The following is a 9,317-nucleotide window of genomic DNA, read 5'->3' as shown; positions in this document are numbered from 1 at the left end:
AAATCAGTACAATTCTCCAAGATTTCCTTATCTGACCGCACAAGAGATTGAACCATAAGTGGTTAAATTATAGCCTTGTTACAGATTGAGTGCATTGTGATTAGCAAACAAATTTCCTTAGAATTTGTATACCATATACAATGTATTATGTATACTATAAATATTTGAAGCAATATAGTAGCCCAAAATATTGAGAGATTCTTACATTAGTTTTTTAACAGAATAATCATGTTACAAAATAAAAGTTTCAAGCTTTTTTTTGAATGGTAAAGCAAACAAACATTTTTTTGTCCACGCCCGGACTCGAACCCCTCCCATCTTCTTTGAAGATAAGGAGGTTATGCTATTAGGCCAAAGATCCTTTGGTATACAAGTTTCAAGCTTGTACACTAGGAAATGGATTAAAAGAAAATTAAGCAAAAGGCTAGTTATGTAAATGAATCTTCCCATGAAACTGTGGAATCGAACCGATCTTCACGGTTCAGTTTCACCTTCTAACAGTTTCGATATCGATTCCAATTTTGCTAGTATTTTTTTGGAAACTAGAAGCATTCACATTTAGTGTGTGTGTGTGTGTATATATACATATATATATATTTTTTTGTGTTTCTCATTTGGTCTTGTAGTTTGACCAAACCATGTGAAAAATAATTTGAGTGTCTTTCTTTGACTTTCTTAAATGTTGTATGGTCAAAATGAAAAAGAAATGAGTCCCCACATCCAAAGGTGGACATCCACATTTCAATTATCAGATTGCAAGTTCCTCACTCCAGGCATTTCTGATCATAGCCCTATGTTGGTTACAGTTGACCTCAATTCAGCAAAAAGGCAAGTACCTTTTAAGTTCTTCAATACATGGACCACTCACTATGATTTCCACTACTCAGTTCAAAAGGTTTGGAATACTTACATCAAAGGAACTGCAATGTTCCAAGTTGTCCAAAAGCTCAAGTTACTAAAACCTATCCTAAAAACTTTTTGTGCTAGAGAATCTACAGACTTAAAGTAAAAAATGCATGCTGTGCAACTGGAACTCCAAGCCTGTCAAATAGACCTTGATGCAGCACCTGGTGACACCTTTCTCAGAGGACTTGAAAGGGCTTTAACAACAGATTTGTTTAGATTGGGGAGACTACAAGAGGATACTCTAAGGCAGAAGTCAAGAATGACATGGCTGAAACTTGGGGACTGTAACTCATCTTATTTCCACAGGTTAATCACATCCAGAAATAACAGGAAGAAGATAATTTCCCTCATTTTGGATAATGGCCAAACAACTCATGACTCGGAGGTGATTAAACTGCAAGTTGTAAACCATTTTCAATCCTTACTTGGTCACTGTCCCCCTACTACCCACCATATCACTAACCTATCACCATTTATCACCAAAGAAGTTCCATCCAATCTACATTCTTACCTTGAAGACATGCCAACCATTTTGGAAATACAGACTTGCATGATGAAACTAAATAAAGATAGAGCTCTTGGTCCAGATGGCTATAATGCCTTATTTTTCCAAAAAGCTTGGGACATTGTGGGTAGGTCTGTTATAAAGGCCATCGCAGAATTTTTCAGAAATGGTAAGTTACTTGCAGAGGCAAACAACACCTATATTGCCTTGGTTCCAAAATGCCAAAACCCTACAACAGTTCATGACTACAGGCCTATCTCTTGTGTCAATACCTTATACAAGTGTATTTCTAAACTACTTACAACAAGATTGCAGTCCACCTTGCCTTACCTCATTGACCAATCACAGTCAGCATTTGTCCATGGAAGGACGATTACAGACCCTATACTTTTGGCCCATGAGCTACTAAGAGGGTATCACAAGCATGGAAGACCAGCAAGATATGCAATCAAGGTGGATCTCAAGAAGGCATTTGACTCAGTGAAGTGGGATTTCATAATAAGTTACCTTTCTTTACATAAATATCCTTCAAAATTTATCTCCCTCATCAAGGCATGCATCTCTTCTCCCTCATTTACAATAGCTCTAAATGACGAGTTCCAAGGCTTTTTCAAAGGTAAAAGGGGTCTGAGGTAAGGGGATCCCATTTCCCCATTCCTGTTTGTCATTGTTATGGATGTTTTTTCCTCAATTATCAACAATTATGTGGGAAGGGTGTCCTCTTTCAAGTTCCATTGGAGGTGCAGTGAACACAAAATCACCCACTTATCCTATGCAGATGATCTGTTACTATTTTGCCATGGAGATATCACTTCAGTCTCAGTCCTTAAATCAGCACTCGATCTTTTTTGCTCTGTGTCAGGCCTAGACATCAACCTATCAAAGAGTGAGGTATACTTCTCTAGGGTTAATGACCACACACAGCATCAAATCTCTACACTGCTTGGTATTTATCCAGGCACACTACCAGTGAGATATTTAGGGGTGCCATTGATCTCTACAAACTTAAAGACTGAGCATTGCAGCCTGTTGGTAAGCAGAATTACCCACAGAATCACTAACTGGACTTCCAGATCTCTCTCATATGTAGGTAGACTCCAATTGATAAATTCAGTACTGGTATCAACACAGAACTACTGGTGCAACATCTTCATCCTGCCAAAGGGAGCCATTGATGAACTCAACAAGATTTTTAGGAGATTTTTGTGGTCAGGGCCCATAATGAAATCTTCTGGTTCTAAGGTAGCTTGGAGTAAAGTGTGTTGTCCTAAGACCACAGGTGGTCTGGGGATCCCCAATTTGGAGATTGCGAACAAGGCTAGAATTATTAGATTCATTTGGGACCTCCTCAATGTTTACACAAACAGACTGTGGGTTAGGTGGTGCCACTCTTATCTCCTGAAGTCTAGGAACCTATGGACATTGAACTACCCTCAGCCATGCTCTTGGAGTTGGAGGAAAATCCTCCAACTAAGGCACTTTGCTAGACCACTCATAAAGCACTCTATAGGCAATGGTGCTACAACATCCTTTTGGTGGGACAATTGGGCTCCTGGGGTCCTTTAAGTTCAAGATTTCCAGTTGATCTACTCACTGCAGCTGGCTTCAATGGTGCAACAACTGTGGATTCTTTCATTTTCAACAACAAATGGTCATTCCCTATCTCTCTCACTGGTTCAATACCGGAATTGCTCTCACTACCTGATCCATGCTCTTCTAGAAATGACAGTTTGAAGTGGATAGCTTCACCAAATGGCACCTATTCATTCAGACATACTATGGCACATATGGTTGGTGACCTTCCTATTGTCCCATGGTACAACCTTGTTTGGCAATCCCCAACCATACTAAGAATGAAATTCAATCTCTGGCTGGCTGCTCAATGCAAACTTCCAACACTCGACAGCAAATCTATGGCTAAACACCATAACATTTGCCCACTCTGCAACATATCAAGTGAGTCGCATGATCATTTATTTTTTAATTGCACCTTCACGTCCCCTCTATGGTGTTTTATCAAATACAAGAGTAACATTCACACTGCGATTACTAATTGGGAGAATCTTGTATTGTGGATTAGTACCGAATGGAAAGCAAAAACTCCTACTAACCTACACAGGAAATTATGCTTATCTGCTTTGGTATACCATACCTGGGAAGAGAGAAATGCTAGAATTTTCAAAGGCCACAAATCTTCACAGAGAGTTGTCTGTGCAAAAGTTTGTTCCACAATAGTGAGTATTTTGAAGTTAGGCTGTCTGAGAGAGTGCACTTCAGCGAAATTAATCCTTACGGATTGGAATTTATCCCCTTCATGTTGCAGGCCTCCCCTCGGCCACCAGATTGAGTCATCAAGGCTTTGCCCCCCTCTGTCTTCACCGGAATGTTTTGTTGCTCACCATTAACAATAGGTAGTGGTAGTTTCTTGCTTTTATGATGGCTGTCCTTGTCTGGGCTGATTTGTCCTTCATTGGGCCTGTTTTGCAGCCTTAGGCTTGCTTTCATTTTGGGCTAAGCCCTCATTTTGTACAGTTCCCTCATTAATGGAAATTGCTTAAATTTTAAAAAAAAAAAGAAAAAACTTCTGAAGATTGATGGTACGGATTTAGTGCCTTTTTTAATGTAATGTTTACGGGTAACTTTGCCTTAGTTCATACTTCACAGTTTCTTTAATGCTGCTTTTGGTAAAAAGAAGAAGAAAATTAGATAGAAAGAAGGAAGAAGAGGTGAATAAGATGTTCTATTTTGTTTAGATAGAAGAGGAGAAGAAATGTGATAATCCATTATGTCATTTGTTACAAGAAAAGAGAACTTTATAGAGTTAGTAGGTATGCACGCTTTATTATGATTTTGTGGATAAAGATAATCTTATAAAGGACCACATCAAACAAAATCAAAAATTTTCTTCTTTTTGTCCGTGTAGGGCTGTTAGTAACCTTAATCGTCATAAAATAATGGAATGGGCACCAAGTCAAATCACAGCAATTGTAACTCGTGAAAAATGAATATTAATTTTTTTTTTTCTTTTCGATGTGGTCCATTAATTTTGTCCATAGCATAATATGAATGTTGTATGGTTTAAATGAAAAAGAAACGAGTCCCCGCATGCAACGTAAAATAACATTTGAAAAATGAGTGGATGGGAATGATTTGTTCTTTAGTTTGTATAAAAGGAATAAGTCACACACGTCCACATAAAAAAATGTTTGAAGATTGATGGTACAGACTTACTATGTTTTTTTATGTAATGTTTACGATAACAAGGCCAATCAGGCCCCGGGGGCTTGGATGAGTTGGCAAGTGAGGGCATTGGCTTGCATTCATTAGTGTTCGAGCTTTTCCACCTTCTTTATTATTCTTAACTTAAAATATTGCTTGTATTGTGGGGTCGTCCACATCAAAAACGTTTGAAGATTGATGGTACGGATTTAGTACATTTTTTTTATGTAATGTTTAAGGTTACAAGGCCTAGTTGTTAGCTTTAGGAATGCTAATGCCACGGATTTAGTTCCCTTTTTTTATGTAATGTTTACAGTAACAATGCCCAACGGTTAGCTTTACGAAAGCTAACTTTGCCTTAGTTCACAGTTTCTTTAGTGCTCCGTTTGATAATAAAAAATAAAAAAATTAGATAGAAGGAAAGAAGAAGAGATGAAGAAGACATTTATGTCTTCTTTTGATGAAAGAGAAGAGAAGAGAAGAGAAGATAATGAGATAACGTATTATTTTGTCTGTTACGAAATTAAATATTCTGAGAGTATGGTATCCCGGGCACCGAGAACCATTGATTCATAGATGTGGTGGTGGCCCCACCACATCCAAGGGTTGGGATGACTTGGGGTTTCAGAACTCCTATTATTTAATATTTTTTTTTGGAGAAAATGTTAATTATAAAGAAAGTTTTGTAATTTTAAAACTTCTATAATTGTCGTGCCTTTTTTCTTTCGCTTCTTCCATTCATATTTGAAAGGATGAAAATCTGTGCAGGAGAAAGAATGACTTATTCATCCTTTTTTTATCCTTGCCTCTTCTCTACCAAATAAAAAAAATTTGTTTATTATCCACAGTGTTTTAGGACAAAACCAGCTGATAGTGATAACTGTCAAATATATGTGTATTATCTTATTTGTGCAAGAAAATTACAAACATATACCACTCACACACCCACTTTGCTCCTTTGGAGATACCAACTCTCACCATCTATTTCTGAAGGTAGATTGGGAAATACCACTGGGCAAGACCCTTGGTGTATTGTCTTGTTTATTGAACAGTTTGATAAATATATTCCCACCTTAGTCTCCCAAGTAAGGATAAATATTAAAAATAACTATATATAAACGCTTACTAACTAAGAATTCTTATCAGGCACAATAGCCCCCATAGGATTTTTATTTTTGCATTTTATACTTGGAAGTTTCAAAAATTTATAAAGATTCTCCCACTAAAATTACAAAAATGAACTCTCACTACATAAGGTTGTCCTCACAAATTAAAAGTTCGCCTGGATCCGATTAATCTTTACACACATAGTGGTTGTTACATCATCATCAAAATAGTTGCAATGTTGGTTTGCAAAAATGAGTCTCATCCTTATCAATATACAGTAAGAAACTGGTAAGGGTTGCTATATACAGCCAGAAACTGGTAATGGTTGCTTTTGCTGAAAAATGCATAAGAGCATTAAGTAAACCGCCAATTGTTTGTTTGTACCTTAACATTTCCTTTTCTTTTTCTTTGTCAAACTCGACTCCATTGAGTGTTATGCTTTGACCTGTCATGATTATTAGAAACATAAGTAACTTGTGATACATAAGTACAAACATAAGACCAAATTTGTTACGCAAAATCTAAGCGCCACAAAAAAAAAAAAAAAAAAAAAAAAAAAAAAAAAAAAAAATAAAAAAGAAAAAATAATAATAATAAAATGAAAAAAAGTAGGGTTAGGTTCTTGCTAACATCATTACAAAGGGCATTGAATTTCTTCTAATTTTACTTCACATACATTACTTGTACGTCTTCTTTAAGGAATTTAATTTCATCTTTAATTCTCCTCCCTCCCCTAAAATAAAGATGAATAGTTACTAATTTTAAAACTTAATTGCTGAGGAGTGACCATTGACCTTTATTTCCTAAATGACCCTTCACACATTGGACTTTCACACTAATTTCTCTCACACACACTTCTTCAACACCCATTTCTTCACGATTTGGAGATGAGTTCCAAGAAAGTATAAGAATTTGATAGGAATTCTCCGACTGGTGTATTAGATCAATGTTTCTGGGATTCAATAGAGGTGTAAAAACCTCACCTAAGTATGACCCAAATCGGTTCCTAGATCTTTCAATTTTCCGGCAGGGAGGTATTTCATTCATCATTAGGTTCGACTTGAAATATTAAAACATAAGGGTAAGCGCAAAAAACATCCCTGAAGTATACATTTCATAACACTTTTACCCCCTATTTAAAAAGGTGTGCAAAAAACACCCCTATTCTTTTCAATTTGTGCAAAAACATCCCTCAATTAATATAATGCCCATTTTACCCTTTTATTTTCCCAAAAATGCCCCTACCAAACCCAGATCACTGTGGCCTTGTTTGTCCGCCTTATCTGTCTTCGGAAACCCACAACCACAACAAATTGCATTCAATCTGGTGCCATCACCACAACCTGTGGCATCACAGTGGGCAAGATGAGTTGTGGATGAACTTCAGCAGTGCTTGGATGGTGGAAAGACGGCAACTGCGAGCTTGGCCAGAGGAGACAGGCTGATGCAGTAGTGAGCTGGTCCGGTGGAGGGCTCGACCGTGATGGTTTGACCGGTGATGGAGGGATCGACTGTGGAAAGGTTGGCCAGTGAACTGCGGCTGGCGAGCAAGAAGGAGACTCAGCGGGATTGATCGGTAGTGGCCTTACGACAGGCAAGGCGGTGACAGACCGGTGAGGATAAAGACAGCCGGTGAGAAAAGAGAACTCGGACAAAACTGATGGCGGTTCACAAGGGCAGTGAGCTTGGAACAGCAGTCGGCGAGCAAATGGGAGACTTGGCAATTGGTGGTGATGGCAACGAACAACGACTAGTGAAGTTGTAATTCCGGCGATGGGCTGTGAACTGTGGCTTCGAATGATGAGTTTGATTCCGATTGGGATTCATCTCCGTCGAGGTTTGTTGGGTCTTGCGGGTATCGGTGCTTGAGTAGCGGTCTTCTCGCAATTTGTTGTGTTGTTCTCCTTGGGTGGTTTTACGCTCAGTGGGTTTGGTTGATCAATTTTCTGGGTGTATTCTTCTCTTCCTCCGGTGGCGAATTGGCTACAGATCGTAGGGTTTTTTTTAGCTATCCATTTTACTCATTTCACAAAATTTTAATTATATATATATATTATTAAATGTATAGCTAAGGGCATTTTAGTCATAAATGTGTGAGTATGACCTATTTGCCCAAATGTCATAGTTTGGGGGTGGTTTTTGCACGTGAGGGGTGCAATATGCACTGTAAGCATACTATAAAGGTGTTTTATGCACTTCACCCTAAAACATATGATAAATATTTAGTTAATACAAAATTGTTGATGTCTTACATGCTATTTTGTAGAAGAGGTTGAATATTAAATAGTTGTTGAGGATTTGTACTGATAAGAATGAATTTTCAGATTTATCCTTATTAAAAGACAAAGGAGTACTTCGTAATTAGTAAACTGTTTTAAACAAGTCAATATAAAAAGATAATTTGGGAATGTGATAAAAAATAGTACATTCAGTTTTGAAATGAAGATGTATTTTGGGACATCCCAAAATAAAAAGATGGACAATAAATTCGGGACGAATGAAGAATCTATTTTGTAATAAGTTTACATTAATTATGAAAAATACTACCTTGACCAATTTTTATCTAAGCTAACACTTACAAATATTAAGTTACACATAACCACTTTAATTGCTTACTTTATTAGACGCGCAGTTGTCTGTTTGAACTTTAAAAAGTCACCTAAATAAGTTATTGTACAAAAATAGAAAATGAAAATTTAGATAAGAGTACTACTATAATCATGAAAGCTTTCTAGTGCCAATAAAGGCCTTAGTTGGTATTGGTGGGTTGTGTTCATGTCATCAGGGCGGAGCCAGGATTGCAAAGTAGTGGGGTTGATGATAATAAGAAAATTTTATGATGAATACAATAATTCTTATGATAAAGATATGTTATATATATTTAAAAATACACAAAAAAATGATGATATTATCATATATCAAATCATGTTTTTCAGGAGATAAATAAAGTTTCCTGATCTCAGAGAGATTCTCCATCTTCTACGTATTCTCTTCACTAATTTTTTATCTATATTTGTTCAAAAAGATGAGAAAATGGACCCCTCTCAAGTCTTGCACTTTCCTAGCTAGATCCCCAAGCAGGTCAAACCCTATGAGGGAAAATAGTACCGCGTGTTGAGAGGAAGCGACTGAAGAGCAGTAAAAATTTATTACAGATCGCATATAAATTGGGCTGATAGGAAAAGGAAGAGTATTACTATGGATTGGGTTGATAGGAAGAGAAAGAGTAGTACAAAAAATTAATTTCATATGAATTGGGCTGATAAGAATAGTATTACTATTTTTTTTTTAAATTGGACCCGGGCTATAGGTTAGTCTAGTAAAAGCTCCGCTCATGTGTCATGTCAAAGCATAGATATTCTATTATATAGATCGACAAGAACACAACACGATCAAGAAACATTGAGACAAATAAGACACGATTAATGCACAAGTAACACGACACGATACGTGTAACTTGTTTAATAAATGGGTCAAAACTTGATACGACACGACAAGACACATTTAAGTCATTTCTGGCACGAATATGAAGTGTTTATCTGACATGTTTAATTAAATAGGGTAATTAGGTTATAAATAG

This window comes from Cornus florida, unplaced genomic scaffold (genome assembly GCF_030987335.1).
Source record: "Cornus florida cultivar Cherokee Brave unplaced genomic scaffold, ASM3098733v1 CherokeeBrave_3.0.0_Hap2_Chr02, whole genome shotgun sequence".
Taxonomy (NCBI): Eukaryota; Viridiplantae; Streptophyta; class Magnoliopsida; order Cornales; family Cornaceae; genus Cornus; species Cornus florida.
This window is presented reverse-complemented; position numbering follows the sequence as displayed.